General features: G+C 31.6%; 1 protein-coding gene across 1 annotated transcript in view; it reads right to left on the bottom strand.

The window, feature by feature from the left end:
- Nucleotides 1-18,160, bottom strand: part of LOC113393044 (lachesin-like) — an 85,401-nt gene extending 67,241 nt beyond the window's left edge. Inside the window, exon 1 of the mRNA XM_026629738.2 lies at nt 17,941-18,160. The gene's annotated coding sequence lies outside the window, so the exon portion shown is untranslated. The remainder of the gene's footprint in view (nt 1-17,940) is intronic.
- Nucleotides 18,161-18,455: the final 295 nt, after the last annotated feature.

Raw genomic sequence — 18,455 nt, 5'->3', positions numbered from 1 at the left:
AAAAGTTTACTGAAGTTAAGATAACAGTTATATATTATTCTTTCTTTACTTTTACCAAGTTTGTTTGAAATATGTAATACGTGGTGCTATGAATGACGCTCGTATTTATCGTTGTCCGAGTTGTTATAGGAAACAGCCTTTTTGGAAATGGAACTAACAAGCAACTGAACGTGTATTTTTCATTATCCACAAACATCTTAGTTAAACAATAAAAACAAATAAATTTATTAACATAAGAATTGATAACATTAAGTGCTTAAATATATATACAAATATGAATTAAAAATAGTTACTGTATAAATCTTGACCGTTAGTTGGCTTAGTTTGAAATGGCTATTATTATATTAGCCGTTTAATAAGTTTTCGTCAGTCAGACTTCACTTTTGTGATTGATTAAATGTGTGTGTTAATAAGCCGCGGATACTTTACTGGAATATTGTGTGTTAAGACTTATTTCGTATACTTTAAGATTAAATTTTTATATTTTTCATTTAAATAATCTATACTAATATTATAAAGTAACTCTGTCTGTCTGTTGCTCTTTCACACCCATACCGAATTTGATGAAATTCGTTATGAAGCATGCTTGAACTCCAAGGATGAGCTATTATTTTATGCTAAGCACTTGACGACCAAACCCTAAAACGCGAGCGAAACCGTGGCTGACAATTAGTAAGCGAATAAATTATTTAAATTACCCATTACCTCAAAACATTTTATTTTAAAGTGCGATTGAAAAGTTATATGGAAGATACATAAAGGCTCATTTAGATTTATTGACCAGGAGTTTTAGTATACTTGCAAGCTGCATCAACCTTTTCAGTTGGCCTGTTGCAAAGCGCAAATTGTTTCTTTTTTATTAGTTTTAAACACCGAGTAAAGATGGTCATTAAGTCTTCGGTCAATACGCAGAGAACTTAGTTGAGAATTGTCAGACAACCTGGTTTTATTTTATTTACAATTTATTTTCACTGAGTCATCAGATGTGTTTAACATTTTATTACCTAAAGTATCAGCAAATAATAATACCATATAATAATTGGTGCGTACTAGAATAGTAATTAACAATTTCAAAAATATCAGTCGCAATTGCTTATATTATAAACAAAAAAAATATATTTATTTATTTGGATTATTATTTAGTGTATAAGTAGGTTGTGTCGTGGATTGAGTCAAAGATCGTTTTTTGTTACCCGACTTCAAGAAGGAGGAGGTTATCTATTTGTCCATATATATAATCATTCGTATATACGTATCAACCAACTATCCATCCGACTTCACGTGGGTACAATAAGGGCATATATACAATTTTCATATTGAAGAATAAACATAAAGAGAAACATTCTTGATATTATCCGACTAAAAATATTATACATAGATATAAATATTTCTCTTGAATCTCCGTGTATTGATGAACCGTAAAATCCGTTACGTAATTTAAAAGATGTACGCACAGACGGCGGGAAGCGACTTCGTTTTATACTATGTATAGTTGTAGCTAGCTTACATTAACGCTCACTGACTGACGCTCGCCCACTTCCTATACAACTTTTGATCAAATTATTTGATACACAGTAGATATTTATCTTTATGACATTAAAAACTTATTAATTTTAAACTATTACTGCAAACAAAAATTACCGATTACCTTTAACAATTTAGACTAGAACGTTCGGATGTAATACAAGATATTTGAAAAACATTAAACAAATCATACTTTAGACTAAACGTAACCCATTACAGGGTATTTAGATCACCAAATAAGAAGAAAACACGTGGGACTTTCAGTAAGATTTATTATCATAATAGGTACAAGGTAGAGCAGTAAAGTATAAGTGTTCAGTAATTTACTGGGTTCTAAGTTGCATAACTGAAATGCTGTTCAACATTTACATTCTACGACATATAAGCATATAGTGACTAAAAAATATTTTTGATAATAAGCTAACTTGAACTGCTTCCATTAAGCATTTTGATTATAATACGACTTAAACTATGTTAAGCAGTAGACTTGCTTATCGAGGCATTTTTATTGTACCAACATAAAAAAATCCGATTAATTAATTGAGTTGTTATCATTCCTGAATAGAAATTGACTTTTATTTCTTCGTTTACAAAAAACTATCATATTATACTGCTACTTCTTTTATTCCAAAAGTATAATACCTATATAACCTCCCATACAAGGAAAAAAATTATAAACGTGTAGCCTTTAAAAATGGAATCAATTTCGTTAAAAGTTTTACAATCTGGGCACGCCACATCCCAACCATAGTTGGATTTTATTTTGAAAAAGATCCATTATTGACGAAATAAATTCGTAAGCGACCGCTTCAGAATAAATTGCATTTGTGATGGATATATAAATAAAAATACAAGAAAAGTTTGAGAAAAACAATTTCTCGTACGTATCTATTTAAGACATTTCAAAAGGGAATTTTAAATTCTATAAACGACTGTGGAAAAATTAAACATTGTATAATCTTCGATGAAAATTGTTGCTTACTTTAAGAAAGTCGAGAGCGAATCTTGAATTAATAATCCCTAAATACTGTTTTATCAGCTTTCAGTCTTTATCTTCTTAGACCGGATAGAAGATAAGGATCGTCGTTTACAAATTGCCCGCTCTAAATGTAGCCTCGTTATTATATAATGTATACGTATTATTAATAGATATACAATTTATTTTCGAAAAACAACAGCATATAATACAAAATATAAACATTAAAATTACAGTATACAGACAATAGAGCCAATTACTGTTTTCCATTGAATTGTGTAAACTTAATATTAGTTAACAGAAGAAGAAACACACAGTTTTGATAGATAACATGTAAAATTAAGAAAACAATGAATCAAAAATAATAAAAACTAAATAATAAAAAAATAAATAATGAATACAAATTAGACAACACAGACCATGTTGTGGGTGCACTACCAATTGCAGTTACACTGTTATTTTGTGCGTGTATAAGGCATTGTATGTGTGTATGTGTTTAAGTGTATGCAAATATTGTGTAAGTTTGAATGGTTAAATTTAATTTTGAGCCGTGAGAATGTCTTTTTTAAATTATTTAATTGAACGATGAAAAATACTAGATTTTTTGCAGCGTAAAGCGTAACGCGTATTGAATAAAGGGACGTGTAACAGATTAGAATATGCATTACGAGTTCGCGTGTTACATTAAGAAGAACCTGCGAGCGCAACTCAGGCAAGTCTAGCTTACCAGAGACTAAATCATGTAGAAATATCATATCTAATGTTTCACATCGATCTGTCAAGCTGGATATGCGACAAAGATAATAAGCTTCGCTATAGTTAAGATGTTTAATAAACTTATTTTGTATGGCTTCAATTTTTTCAATATATTTATCATATACTGGGTTCCAAATATAATTAGCATACTCTGATATGCTTCTAACATAAGAGAAATATGCAATTTTTAAACAACTAATGTCACGAAAACGTTTGCAAGTTGTAATTATAAAGCCTAGTAGTTTATAGGCCTCATTAATATAATTAATTTAAGTTTACTCTATATTTTATGAATACTAAACCGTATGCTATTAATTTTTGTATAACATTATAATATGCACACGTATAATCAAATATTTAGAGCCACGCAAACATAAGCATAGTAAACTGCCACCAATATAAACCCATGCGTATGTTTAAACACAAACCAAAATTTAGGTCATTAAGCCGGTAATTTTCATATCTATTATGTTTCTATACGAAAGTAAGCACACTAAGCATTTGTATTGAAGAGGCAAATCATCTTGGACGGATACATTAAAATAAAGAAAGAGCTTGTAAAGATCACACTACTGGGCTTAAGCCTCCTTTTGTTTTCGAAGAGAACACTTGGAGCTTATTATAATACACTGCTTCAATTCGCATATAGTATGATATTAATAGATATATAATTATTATGTTTTAGGTTAGTTAAAATATTCGAGTTATTAAAATAATACATTTTCACAAGTGTAAAATTAAAAATCAAATGTAAGTGTGCGTAGGTAACAACACTAACACGTTAAGCAAAAACTCACAAAAGCTCACAAGTGTTCGCTACTCATCTAATTTACTAGCAAACTAAAATGAACAAAGAAGATTTCATATTATATTTTATAAGTAAAAACATCCTACAAACTTTTATTCATAATTCAAATTTTGTACATCAAAATAATATGTAGGTAAGTATACAAAAATCCATACTTCCATACTAATATTATAAATGGGAAAGTAGCTCTGTCTCTCTGTCTCGCTTTTACGCCGAAACTACTGGACCGATTTAAATGAAATTTGGTACACAAATAGTCTAAAGCCTGAGAAAGGACGTAGGTTACTTTACTTACTTTACTTTACTTTTTATTTCGAAAAAAATTCTGTAAAGGGTTGAAAGGGGGGATAAAAGGTTGTAAGTTGTGGAAAGCATTCTCATTTGTCAAAAGCATAAAACTTATACTTTAGGCTGTACACTTATAAACTAACATATCATGACACCCACTAAGGAGCGAATTTTGTAAATTCAACCTCTAAAGGGGTGAAATAAATTATGAAAGTTGTATAGAAGTCCGTCATTTTATAAGATAGAAACATGAAAATATGTTTATGAGATACTCATCAAAAATGAGTAGAAACGTATTTAAGCGTTTCTAGACAATCTACCAATAAGGGGGTGAAATAACGGTTTTAAGTTTTTATGGGAGTCAGTCATTTTTTAAGTTACAAATATGAAACTTTATTTTTGGGATACTGATTAAAAATTATTAAATACGTATTTAAGTGTTTCTAGATATTCTACCTCTAAGGGGTTTAAAAGGGGTTGACATTTATTATGTAGATTAGTCTGGAATTCCGTCATTTTTTAAGTTAGAAGCATGAAATTTTATTTTTGTCTTACTTATTAAAAATGAGTAAATATATATTTAAGCGTTTCTTGATGTTTTACCTCTGAGGGGTTGAAATAATGATTGAAAGTTTTTATGAGAGTCAATCTTATTTGAAGTTAGAAGCATGAAACTTTATTTATGGGCAACTGATCAATAATGAGTAGATACGTATTTTAGCGTTTCTTGATATTCTATCTCTGAGGGGGTGAAATAAGGGATGAAAGTTTTTATGGAAGTCCGTCATTTTTTAAATTAAAAACATGAAACTTTTTTGGGATACTGATTGAAAATGACTAGATACGTATTTAAGCGTTTCTGGATATTGTACGACTAAGGAGTGAAATAGGGGTGACATTTCGTATATAGGATAGCGTGGAAGACCGTCATTTTTGAAGTTAGAAGCATGAAATTTTATTTATGGACTACTAATTAAAAATTAGTAGATAAGTATTTAAGCTTTTCTGGATAATTTACGCCTAAAGGGAAAAATAGGTGTTGACATTTCGTATACAAGTTAATCTGGAAGTCCGTCATTTTGAAATTAGAAGCTCAAAATTTTATTTTTGGGCTACCGATTAAAAATGAGTTGATTCGCATTTAAGCGTTTCTGGATATTCTACGGTAAGGGCTGAAATACACACCAATGTGGTATACAAAGAGGTCTTACATTAACGTAATATTTTAAGTTAATTTGTAAATATATTCATATTCTACGCGAGCAAAGCCGCGGTTAACAACTAGTTAAAAATAAAAAATAGATATCATAGTACACATGTACGTCACATAAAACGCTTGCTTCTACTCTAAGAGAAACGACAGGTAAAATTATATTTTATTTTTTTGTAATATTGTTTAAATAGATTATTTATTTTGACTACACGAGAGACGATCTAATGATCTAATGTTTAAAGTTGTTGGTTGTCCATCCTTGTAAAGAACAAAGCTGAACGTGATATAAAGTATTAAACTGCTTAGGTGTGAAGTGCCGATTTACCTTACTCGATTCAAAAAACTCGGCATCGACCTCAGTTTGGTTGACCATTGTAGAAATCATTGCGAAAAGACTCCGTTTTTGAATATTATATATTTTTTACCGAAGCCGTATTGATGATTGTGCATCACATTAGATCATCGTTATTGTCTGTATATGCCAGGAATTTATAGTTTGGTTGTAATGGGTCTGTAGTTGGCAAAATTATAAAATATATTAAAATTATCAAAAAATACTACGAATAGAAGAGAAAAATTCTACATATTTCAACAGTAATCACGTCTACCTAAATACGAATGGCTTTACAATAAAAAGAAACATAAGTTGTGAAAAAAACTTGCCTTTGATTTTCACCATTTTCCTTTCAAAATCAGCATAAAATTACCACGCAGTTTCACAGTCACCGCCTGTTTGGGTTCCGTAGGAAATAAACTTCAGTAAACACAAATTTTGTTCATTTACACGTTCACAGTAAATATGTATATGATAAAACTTAATATAATATTTAAAAAACATTAATATAATATAAATGTAAAGTAAATAATAATTAATAATAAAAACAAAATAAATAATAACACAGTATGTACAAATAACTTAAGCAAGTTGGCGGTCAATGCACTTACCATAGCAATCTTTTTTTGAAACTATTATCTACCTGCAATAAACCGTTTTATGGAGCTCTATCATCCTCAATTACATTTGATAAGTAGTGAATAGAACGCAATAAAATTATTTAAAAGTAGATACGTCTTTTATCTGCAATTTTTTCATTGAGCCAATTTGCTAACTGATTGTGACATAGGTTAGAATTCGACGACTTTAAGAACTATTACATTTCGTACGCTTCATTCTTTGATATAAATATATACTGTAGTCATTTTATTGTGCTGGCAACTTTGCACGGTTTTTTAGGGATAAAAGTAACTAATTTGACTTTTTCTACCACATAGCATGGTGCGCTCGAGTTTGTCATTCTTTCATCATGGCAACGAAAACACGGTTACCTGATATATTTATTTTAATAATAGTAAAATGCCTAAACGAGGTGCTGAAGAAAAAATTTATTACTATAAAGCAAAAATCAAAAAGTTGAAAGCTAAGCGAACGGGTAAAAATTATCATCGTGTTATAACACATTCTTCGTCGGATTCAGAAATAAACCTAGGTAAGTTTATTTATTACTAAGTTGTTAGTGAAGTGAGCTATTTTAAAAAATTCAACAAACCAGCGTCAGTAAGCTTTCCTGGAGGTTAACTGCTAGTTAACACGACGGTTAAGCAGATGCTCAAAAACCATAAGCCTGGGGGTTGACTGCGAGTCAACACGAAGGTGTAACTTTGAAGTTAAAACGTTAAAGGGGTTAAATAATTAATTGGAGAAAAATAGTTCCTTTTTTCCATCTACCCTATGAATATTTATTTTTAATATTTTTCTTCCTTTATCGAATATAAAACGAAACAGAGGGCAATGATACGTCGCCATTATGTGAACTCGAACATCGTTCACCTACACCAGCACCGTCGCTGCATGTACAGACTTCACACACACAGCGTTCGCCGACACCACCTCATGTACAACCGGCACTAGACATAGATCAAGAGCCTGAACCCGAACTCGACTCTGACTTACTAGAGGCCTCGGGTGATGCTTCTGAAGAGACCCCAGCTTATGGTCCTAATATTCATTGTAAGTTAACGTTGGCTCCCGATCCTCAAAAACAGCTTACCTTATGAAACAAAGAACGACTTTTAAAAGAATTTACCATACCTGATAACTGTAGGTTGTTGAAAGCACCGATTTTGAACCCAGAGCTTACAGCGGCGGTTACAGAAATTGTAAAGAATCGAGACAAGAAGATTCAAACCGAACTAGATCAACTAGGTCTGGGCATAGCCGCGGTTAACTAGGCGATGACATTACTTTTGTCTTATGACGAAAAGGTTCAAACAATAAAAATATTATCAGAAGGGTGCAGAATCCTTACTGATCTCCATTATGTTCAAACACAAGTAATAACAAAACTTATTACTCGGGGTCTCAACAAATCTTTTCTTGCTGTTATACAAGATCAAAATTGAGACGCGACTTTATTTGGTAAGGATTTACCTGAAAAAATAAAGGCTTCCAAGGCGATCAAAAGACAGGGGCTTCAAATTAAAAAAGCCCCAACCACAAAGTCATCAAAATCCAGCGCTTCTATTCAGTCGGCAGTATTTCCGTAATCGCTGACCAGTTTGGTCAGGCCCCCCTCGTTGGCAATCAGTGACCAGACGTGTCCCACCGCGTCGTTATCACAGGTACATGCTGGTAGATTGCACCATTATTACCATTGCTGGTCACAAGTTACTAATGGATTCGTAACGGCTACTGTATAATCTTTTCATCAAGAGTAGTTCAGTATATTATCCCTAAAAATACTTTTTCTATAAAAGAAAAGCAGGATATGATCCTAGCTATAAAAAATTGTTAGAACTGGGAGCCATAGTAGAATGTAAATCACAACGATCAGTTTATTTCAAAAATCTTTCTTGCCAAAAAATCTAATTCTGGGTTTAGATTTATTCTTAATCTTAAGCCATTAAATATTTTCGTTACTGGGTACCATTTTAAAATGGAAGATTATAGAACTGCCAGTAAATTAATTTCCAAAAATGATTTTTTTGGCCACCATTGACCTAAAGGAATCATATTTACTTGTCCCGATAGCTTCAAAACATCGAAAATTTTTAAGATTTCAATTTGAAGATATTAATTCGCAAACATTGACTTATGAATTTACCACCATGCCACTGTTTGTCTTCTGCACCACGGACTTTTACTAATATAATGAAAACAGTGGTTAATCAACTAAGGTATCGCGGTTTCCAGTCTATCATATACCTAGACGACATTCTTTGCCTTGGAAAAACGTACAGTGAATGTGTTTTTAATATCCAAGAAAGTATAAAAATGCTAGAATGCCTTGGCTTTGTTATTAATTTCGATTAAAGCTGCTTAATTCCTTAACAACGTTGTAAATTTCTCGGGTTCATGTTCAATTCCATCAGTAAGACAATATCACTTCCTTTAGATAAACGTACTAAAATACTGTACCTAGCACAAAAAATCACTCGCTTAAAGGTCTGTACGGTTCAAAATATCGCGCTACATTAATCGAATGGATGGTATCCAGTACCCCTATTTAAATAGTTTATCTCGAACCATTTGGCAATGGTGCGAAATGCGAAATATCTGGATCTACGCATCCTATATTAATACTAAAGATAATTTAGAGGCTGATAAAGAATTTCGAAAAATAAACCCCGATATTGAATGGCGATTATCTGATATTGATTTTCAGAAAGTCGTAAAAAGCTTTGGTGAACCAAAAATCGATCTTTTTGCTTCTCGCACTAATGCCAAGTGCCAGACTTACATTTCCTGGCGTCCAGAACCTGACGCTCTAGCTGTTGACACTTTTAACTTGAGCTGGAAACTTTTATGCCTTCCCACCATTCCCTATTATATTAAAATGTCTGCAAAAATTTGGACATGGTAGATGGAATTTTAGTATTTAATTACTGGCCAACTCAACCCTGGTTTCCTTTGCTTAATAGCCCAATTACGCCTAAAATAATTTTCTTCGCTACTAATGCAATGTATTCACTCTCATTTTCCAGCAAACAACAGCACCATCGGAAACAGTTTACCCTGGCTGGTGCGAGGCTCTCAGGGTGGCATTCATCGCTAGAGGAACCCCGATCCAAACATTAGACTTAATAATGGCTTCTATTTCGCACAAAGTACTGGATCGATTTAAATGAATTTTGGTACACTAATAGTCTAGAGCCTGAGAAAAGACATAGGCTACTTTTTAATTGAAAAATAGTGCTTTAAAAGGTCGAAAAGGGGAATGAAAAGTTGTATGAAAGTAATGTCATTTTTAGAACTAGAAGCATAAAACTTATATTTAAGGCTGTACACTTATAAAATAACATATCATGACACCCACTAAGGAGGGAAATTTGGAAATTCTACTCCTAAATGTGTGAAATAGGAGTTGAACGTTTGTATATTGAAACTTTATTTTTGTGTTACTGTGTATAAAAAATAAGTAAATACGTATTTAAGCGTTTCTTGATATTTAAATAAGGGATTAAAGTTTTTATGGGAGTCAGTCATTTTTTAAGTTAAAAACATGAAACTTTATATTTGGGATATTGTTTTAAAATTAGTAGATACGTATTTAAGCGTTTCTGCATATACCTACTACCTATAGGGGGTTAAATAAGGGTTGACATTTTTTATACAGGTTAGTCTGGAAGTCAGTCATTTTAAAGTTAGAAGCATGAAATTTTATTTTTGGGCTACCGATTATAAATGAGTTGATTCGCATTTAAGCGTATACCCAGTATACCCCACCCTAACCCCATTATATAGGATAGTCTGGAAGACCGTCATTTTTGAAGTTAAAAGCATGAAACTTTATTTATGAACTACTGATTAAAAATGAGTAGAAACGTATTTAAGCGTTTCTGGATATTCTACCCTTAGGGCTGAAATACACACAAATTTGGTATTCAAAGAGGTTTTACATTAACGTAAAATTTTAAATTAAATTTTAAATATATTCATATTCTCCGCGAGCAGAGCCGCGGGTAACAGCTAGTAAGTAATATTTGAATATACATATATATATTTGTATAAATTACCATTTGTAAACAAAAAAAAAGAGAAACCATATTTTGTTTAAAGCCGTAGATGATAAAAACGTTCGCTTTTAAAGACAAAGAAGCGTTACTAGAGCTGAAGAACTGGTCCGTTCCAAACAAATTACTTAGCTGAACTACAAACTTTCATAAACTTTGATGATCCAGATTTTGACTTCGTAATCAATGTTTTACATACTCTTGATAAAAATACGAACGAAGATTATTATTGGCGATTGTGCCTATTGTGTATATTTTAATTTAAAATACATTATTATGTCTAGAGCATGTATCAGTCTATATGTATTTAAAGCATATCATAAATAAATATTTAGTAAATGTTAGTAATTTAATATATTACATTAGCATTAGCATCCTGTAAATTTCCCACTGCTGGGCTAAGGCCTCCTCTCCCTTTGAGGAGAAGGTTTGGAGCATATTACACCACGCTGCTCCAAAGCAAGTTGGTGGAATACACATGGCAGAATTTCGTTGAAATTAGACACATGCAGGTTTCCTAACGATGTTTTCCTTCACCGCCGAGCACGAGATGAATTATAAACACCAATTAAGCACATGAAAATTCAGTGGTGCCTGCCTGGGTAATCATCGGTTAAGAGGCACGCGTTCTAACCACTGGGCCATCTCGGCTCTTTTAATATATGTTTACTTAAAATAGTTGGCCAAATGTCCATAGTCAATACCAACACACACGTGACATTAGCATTGAAAGACGCATTGCCTGTCCCTTACATCATCAATCTACTATCAACTTTGAGAACTTAGACGTTTGTCCCTTGTGGCTGTAGTTACATTCGCTCACTCGCCCTCTAAATCGACATACAAGAATACTAAATATTTCTGTTACTGTTACCGCTTGAGCAAACGTAACTCTGTCTGTTGCTCTTTCACTATAGTTATTAGCACTTTTCCAATTTAGTATGAAGGTATCTAGAACTTAACGACCAACCTCTTAAACGCGAGCGAAATCTAGTATAATAGTAGTGCTGTATATAAAGTCATAATTCAATTAGTTTGGTCGTAATATAATTCGCTCATAACTTACAAATTAATCTACCGCCCCGTAGTAATAGGAGTATTACTGTTTATTAATATTGTTGTCGATTCAGAAGGAGCCAAGAACAAGGAACAATCGCCTCAGGTTGGTGGCGTATTGATAGATTAAAGACTAATTTATATTAATTATCATGAACAGGGTCTATAAGCGAAGGTGATCATTTCAATACCAGGTGGTCCATCCTCTTATCTACATTCCTATATTAAAATAAATAAAATATATTTAAAAAATCTTTAAGCTGTTGAAAGGATTTAAATATAAATTCAGTTAAACGTCAGATGTCTGATGTTGATATAAATGAAGGTTTTATAATACCAGCATAAAGTCACACATGATAAAATTATACGAATAAATTTTACATTTGCGTCAATAAAAAAACCTCGGACGAATATGAAAGTTGGCGATATTAATTTCAGTTGTTCGAATATTCATGTGTACTGCTCGCTTTGTGGGTTCACGAAAAGCTAATTGTATTTTTTATTTATTTTATATATTACATATTAACTGGATAGAGTTTGCCATTTTTCATTATTATTAAAAATGTTATCATTAATCAGAAACGAATAAATTCGTGATATGTAAAATTCAAGATGTAAATAAGTCTCTTTTGAATAAATCTTAATTATTAATCGCACTTTAAACTGTAGCTCTTAATCAATACTCTCTTACCTCTCGCTTCAAAAGGTGTTATCTATCAAAGCGTTAAAAGGCAATCGGAATATAAATAAAACAAGTCTTAGCCAGTAGTAATTACTTTCCTATGCTCTTACATTAAAGAGAGAGCTTTAGATATTAAAGAGTATGCATTCATCTTTCTTATTTCATATAAATTTATGTCGCTTGAAACTTTTATTTATAATAAAACTGTAAATTTCATAACGTACTTAATAGGTAAGTTTTTTTATTTTTTAACTCTATTATCTTTATATATATATTTATAATTCAATTTATGAGTCTGTCTCTAGTTCGTACCGATGTAAAGGTGTGTTGTATTTGATAATGTCACCAATCTATCTTTTGCAACGTCACACCTTTATACAGACACCATATTATGTTGAATGCTAATAGTTTACGCTTACCTATAAATGTTTCTTATTTATTATTTATATTTTATAATCCGGCTTATATATTTCTCTGTGACTCAGTGTGTTGTTTGTAATAAAGCTACTTATGGTTATCTAGGATCTTTATAATAGTACTGAATATGGGCTGTCCGATTTAATATTTAATTCTGTGTGTATTTTTTTTAAGAATACCAGCTTGTGATAAATCGGCCTGTAAAGGTCCAGCGGTAGACATAGGGCTCTTAATATGCTATAATTGACGCCTTACCTTAGTTTACGGCTCGCCTTAGTTATGTGCTCTCGGGTTGTAACGTGTATACATATGTATATATTTTTAGATTTGTTCGAAAATCTTTCCTAAGCTCTGCATATCATGAGAACAAACGATGATATCGATTCGAAACAAATTTCATCTTTCAAGTAATAGCGTAATGTACACTTAATGAAAATATAATTTATTTTGATTTAACAGTTTATATAAACTACTTAAACGAATATTATCTTAACAGACGTAAACCTAGAAGTTGATAGTTTATTGTCTACGAAGAACTTGGAAACAACTTATCCACATTACAACATTAATGATGACGTCATGACTTTGACAGCAATAATGAAAACTTGAAATTACAATTGACAAGAGCGCTTATTTTAATTGAATAAAGATTTCTTCCCATCTCTAGGACCTTCAAATTTGTTACTTTCACTTATGACCAATTTTAGGTTGCGACAATAATTATCAAGCGAGACATTCAGCGAGCACAAGTGTGTGTGCACAAACACAAGTGCATTCTCTATTCCCTCACTCTCATAATCCTAAATCACCAGAAAGAGTTCAAGCAAGGCGGCTTTGCGTGCTTTCTGAAATAAGATCATTAGGTACAATACATACACTTACTTTCAGACTCCAGTCCGCCAGACTGCTACTGACAATGTAGGGATAGACATACCCAATAACTTTTTTGTAACGGGGCTCCGACTCAGGGATGTGCGGCCTCATAAGCCAATAGTGCGGCTTCATATGATACTTATATTATAAAGCGTCTACGATATTATATCAGATTGTATCGCGATAAGTGTTTATATTCTTTAAAACGTAAATATATGAAAATGTACTATGCACTTTCATATAAATACGTTATATAGCTGATGCTGGTTCCATTTATACAATAAAAGTCAGTTTTACCAGAAAAAATTAAATGTATATTATAAAGGAAACTTTAACTTTTTTTGGAATACTTTTTAATTTTATTAAATAAAATATTGTAATATAGTGCATGATAAAAGTTCTAATTAAACAGATATAAAAAATAAAATTAAGTGTATATACAGTAAAATATAATAAAATTAATATAAGAGTACAAACATTCAGTGATGATTAATCGAAGGCAACCAGAGACCTCAAACAGCAGAATAAACGTGAATCATGTTATATTAGGCTTTTTAAAAGTCGACTACGCATCTCGTCAGTAATCAAAAAGGGCTCTTAGTACCGAGATCTCAAATTTTAACTAACTAAAATGAATAACTATTTACTAAAAGAATGAGACAAATTTAAGTATCAAAATAATTACAAGAATCATTTTTGGATTGCACTACAAACTATTAATAAAACATTCATAAAAAATAAAGTGTAAGCTCGATACTTAGTTTTTTTTTAGTAATAATAATATTTATTATTATTATTACATCATCATCATCTCAGCCGTAGGACATCCACTGCTGGACATAGTTCTCGCACAAAGATCGCCACAACGGCCGGTCTTGTGCAGCCCGCAACGAGCGGCTTCCCGCGACCTTCACCAGGTCGTCTGATCACCTTGTGGGGGGGTCTACCCACGCTGCGTCTTCCGTATTATTACGTTTACTTATTAGTCTATTAATCTAAGATAAAAAAATATATTGTTAGCCAAATATTATTTGTCAACAATTAAAACAGTTCAAAATTTTAAGAGCTTTTTACTTTTGTACGTTACTTTTACTATTTAATTATTAACGTATTAATATATATAATAATACTTTTCTCAGTATGTCTAGTCCCACTAGATACACAGAAAAAGTATAATACGGGTATGTCATATTTTTAGTAAATATTGCAGTGCCGACCAGAGCGTAGTTCTTCTAATACCAGCAAATATACGATTGGTATTTTTTTTAAATACTGAACGTTTTTAATGTATGCGTCTAATTTTTTTATCTGAATGCATTTAACTTACAAATTCGTAATTCGAAACCGAGCCTTATTTTCCTTTATAATTTAGTAAAACAGATAAACTATAAATTCCTTAACTTTGGAAAATGTCATCACTCGTGCACATGTGTGATGTTAGCGAATGTAATTATGAACCCCTAATACATACATCGTTTGTTTTTGCCTCTATAAATGAAAATAATTCATTTTTTTTAAATTGTGAACTTTTTAACTAATGTTAAAAAAATGTTTGTACATATTATGTATTTCAGTTGTACAATATCTAAAAATCGCAATGACTATTGTATTGGTTAAGTTTACATGCCTTAATCTCAAATATAAGGTACATTGACAATTTGCTCACATAAGCCTATCTCGAGACTTAACTTTTAGAAACTGGAGAAGACTCAATTCTATAATAATTAATTATTATAGAATTGAGTCTAAATAATTAATTAAACTGAATAAAATCATTATATAGTTATATATTGTTATAACTTTAAATTTTTAATTTTATGAGAGTAGTTTTCAGTATTAATACAAAAATAATATAACAACCTGTAAATGCGTGGCACAGTTTATTCCACGCTCGTCTAATGCATGTTCGTGGTATGGGGCAGAATTTTGACACATTTTTTGACAGGTTTTAGGTTTCCTCACGAGTTTTCCTTAACCGTCAAACGCGATGTGAATTATAAACAAAGCTATAATAGTGCTGTATCAAAGAAATATAAGATTTGTTAGATGTCGAGTTTGTTAATAATCCAAATTACCTTACTAGTTTAAAAATGAAATCTAAAGATGACTTTAAAAACTTATTAATCATCTTATATATTTGTGGTAATACTGAGACTAATCGATGTTCGCTAATGAGGTAGTGATAAAAAAAACATTCTCATTATCTAAACTCTAGGTTAGTTAAATACTGCAAAGGTAAGTTATTAACGTGGCAAAATATTGATTAAGACGCTAAGTAATTTTTAATAAGTAATAAATATAGTACTCGTATGTTAAATTAAATAGTATATATATTTATATCTATCCTCCGTACTCATTCATTAATAATACACATTGGCATATACTCAGGTACTGAATACACAAATGTATATGTACCCAGTGAAATAATTTATTAAGTAAGTACATAGACCAGGTACAAAAGATACAAGTTTTATTACATAAAAAAATATATTTATTGGTCTAACCTAAATATCATCTATGTTGAGTGAGCGAGCGTACTGCTTTGTATTGCTGTCTTCCAGTGTAAAGGATGAGTGAGCTGGTGTAATTAAAGGTTTCTTAGTTGCTATAATTGTCAGCGCATAGACAGTTTAAGTAATGGTCTATATCTTTTACAGTGTCAATGTAGGGCAGGGGTGGCTGCAACAAATAGTCTGCTTATTGGGTTAACCAAAGATAAGAAAAATTTGCCTGAATTATTCAAAAGAACGATTTCGATTGATTCGATTGAATGTAGTCTACAATATTTTAGTATAGCTCCAGCTATACTAAAATATTTATAAAGTAAAAACTAAAACCCAAACAAAAACATATAAGTATATACACGTATAATAATAAACCTTCTCCGTTTGAAGTTGGTTAAAAAATATGCGCCACAATTTTCTTGACACCATTACACTCGAACAGTTTTCCGGACCGGACGTCCCGTACTATTCTTGAAGACGGTATCATTTTTTTCAGCCAGCTTTATTAGCATCAATCAAAAACAAAATGCGCTTCATTCAAGTAGGCTCTTATAAGAACTCATGAATCGTTTTTAAAAGTTTATACTAAATATAAAGCTACCGCCGTTTCAAAGTATATATTCTACGGTCAAGAACCGGCAAGCAACTCAGTAGTTAATGTTTTTCATCGATCAATATATACTGGCTTGTTTTTTTTTTTTTTTATAATCAATATAATCTTATATCGATTATCTCTATTAATGTATTATATTAAATTTTCTTAATGCCTAAAGCAACGTGTAATAGATATTTATGTTTATAAAATTGGTCCTGTTGCTAAGCTGTTTGACACAATACATTGGATTCGAAGCTTCGCCTACATATACATATATAGAACCATCCCTTATAATCTCCCTTATTATCTAGGATAACAAGCACCCTCAATTATGTCATAAAGTATTAGCAATGTTTATTTTTATTAGAATCAATTAAAAGAAAAATCAAAAAGATAAAATATGACTTAATCGTTTGTTAAAAACATATCCTCGTAAATATTAATCAATCAAAATATACTTTATTCGAGTAGACTTTTATGAGCACTTTTGAATCGTTATTTTACAGAACTGTATTAAACTTAAAACTACCACCGGAATGCAGATACCGTAAAGAACCAGAAAAAAACAGTAGTTACTCTTTTCCAATATTAAAAAATGAATTACAATGTATATCTGAAATTCTAAAAACTATCAGTATATCACGTGTCTTTGAGTTGCTGATTATTTTTTATCTTTTGATTGGGATATTACTTTTAATACAATACAAATGAGATTAATAAATAAATTGCTATATTCGGTAACGGCTGTATCAACACAATAAAAGTATTGTGACTTGACGGTTATTTTATATAAACCGCTCACGATACGGCTGAGTGGCAGTTTTGTTGCTCATCGACACTTCATTCATCTCAACCAAAACATTAACAGTTCCATTGTAATCACGAACAATAACCGCACCACACGAATTTGTGACAATAATGATTCTTGGAAAGAGCCTTTTAATATTGTACCAGTGTAATGATAATCTTATATATTTATTGTTCTTTGTTAATTTATTTTAGGACTTAAACTCTAATTAAACTCGTTCATCTAATTAATGTAAACAATAAATGTTAACTTCCTAATTACCATTACCTTCAAGCTATAACAAAGAAAAACAAATATGTAAGTAATATAAGTAAAAAGTATACAGTTCCTATGAAAACACCATTAAAAATATTCAAAATAATGTTTACAAACAACTCAACTTTTGAAACTTGCGCAAATTAAAAGTATGAAGAACTACTTTCTTTCTTACCTTTATTTTGAGAGCGCCTTCAACACCCGCGGTCGGGAGATGGCGCCGCGGAGCGACGCAACGCAGCGCAATGTTCAACTTTTAGCAGCGCTCGAACGTTAGGAACGCAGCGCGACCCGCGGGTACCGGCGATTCATTACCAACGAGCGTGGAGGCTGCACGCCGCCCGCTCTCCGCCCGCACCCCGTTCGACCGTGCGCATGCGCCCCTGTTCCCTATCGCGCTCCTGTTGCATCTGACGCGACGTCAAAACGTAAACGCTATGAATACGGTTAATCGGTGATATCTGGCGATCTGGCCACCGCGAGATTCGCAGACTTAATTTAAATTTAAAAACTAAAAAAATATTGCGCACATATTTTTTAATTATAATTTAAAACGACTAGATCAGATTTATTAAATAGGAAACAAGCAAATACATATTTATTATTATGGTTTAAAATTACACATTGTTATAATCAAAAACCACTGCGGTATCCCTTCTTTGTATTTCCATCATATAAAATATTTAAGAG

The sequence above is a fragment of the Vanessa tameamea genome, chromosome 12, assembly GCF_037043105.1.
Source record: "Vanessa tameamea isolate UH-Manoa-2023 chromosome 12, ilVanTame1 primary haplotype, whole genome shotgun sequence".
Taxonomy (NCBI): Eukaryota; Metazoa; Arthropoda; class Insecta; order Lepidoptera; family Nymphalidae; genus Vanessa; species Vanessa tameamea.
This window is presented reverse-complemented; position numbering and strand designations above follow the sequence as displayed.